Genomic DNA, 1254 nt, shown 5'->3' with positions numbered 1-1254 from the left:
TAGGGAAAAGGTGGTGGAAGATGGATGACTTGAGAAGTTCCTTGATTTTTAGCCTTATCATCTTCTTTTTGTTCAACTTTAATCTCATTCTCACACATTCCTTCCTTATCAACATGTTCAGTCTCAAATTCAACTGCTTTTAATTTACCTCTTCAATCTCTTTTCCACTCTTTAAAGTGATTGCTTGGCATTGTTCCTTCCCTTTAGGATTGATTTGTGTCACTAGGTAAGGAACCTTGAGGTTTATTATTGATGGAATTTATAAGCTATCCTACTTGGGTCTCAAGATTTCTCAAAGAGGCTCATTGACTTTGAATTATAGCATTAGTTTTGGATATATATTGCAAGAGAAGTTCTTCCGTTTGGGACTTCTTTTCAAGAATAGGTGGTCTAGCTTGTTGTTGAAAACCAAGAGGGTTTTGGATTGGAAGGCTTGCATTGTTGTTCCATGAAAAGTTAGGGTGGTTTCTCCAGCCAAGATTATAAGTATTAGAATATGGATTATTCTATTGTCTACTGAAGTTCCCCATAAATTGGACTGATTCAGAATTTTATGGACATTGATAATTCGAATGGCCATCTCCATACATCTCACAAACTACATATGAAATTTGAACCACATGAACTCCCAATGTGTCAAACTTATTGGACAATGCAGCCACTTGAGCAGTTAAGGTGCAAATTGCTTCAATTTCATAAGCTCCAACAACTTTCTTACTCATTAATGCCCCACTAGTGGCAGCATCAATGTAAGCTTTTATTGACCCAACCAGCCCATTGTAGAATGTTTGAACTTGTAACCAATCAAGAATCCCATGATACAGACATCTTCTAAGTAGTTCTTTAAACCTTTCCCAAGCTTCATACAAGGATTCACCATTAAATTGTGTGAATGAGGTGATATTGTCCCTCATTTTTATAGTCTTGGCAGGTGAAAAAAATTTTGCTAGAAACTTTTGAGCCAAGTCTTCCCATGTAGTGATAGACCCATTGGGCAGTGAATTAAGCCAGCTTTTTGCTTTATCCCTCCAAGAAAATGAAAACAGTCTCAATCTAATAGCATCATCAGTTACTCCATTGTATTTAAACGTATTGCAAATCTCCAAGAAATTTACCAAATGAGAATTAGGATCATCACTAGGTAACCCACTAAACTGGACTGAAGACTAAATCATCTGAATGTAAGCTGGTTTAATTTCAAAATTATTTGCATTGATGGAAGGTCTCCTAATGCTTTGGTGCAAACCTTGCAAA

General features: G+C 36.3%; 1 non-coding gene across 1 annotated transcript; it reads left to right on the top strand.

The window, feature by feature from the left end:
• The first annotated feature begins 810 nt into the window (after positions 1-810).
• Positions 811-917, top strand: LOC148763100 (small nucleolar RNA R71). The gene has a single exon (XR_016026056.1). It is a non-coding gene; the product is annotated as a small nucleolar RNA R71 (small nucleolar RNA).
• The last annotated feature ends 337 nt before the right edge of the window (positions 918-1254 follow it).

This window comes from Theobroma cacao, chromosome 4 (assembly GCF_053813885.1).
Source record: "Theobroma cacao isolate CCN51 chromosome 4, ASM5381388v1, whole genome shotgun sequence".
Classification (NCBI taxonomy): Eukaryota; Viridiplantae; Streptophyta; class Magnoliopsida; order Malvales; family Malvaceae; genus Theobroma; species Theobroma cacao.
Note: the sequence above shows the minus strand (reverse complement) of the source record. Positions and strands in the feature narration are given on the sequence as shown.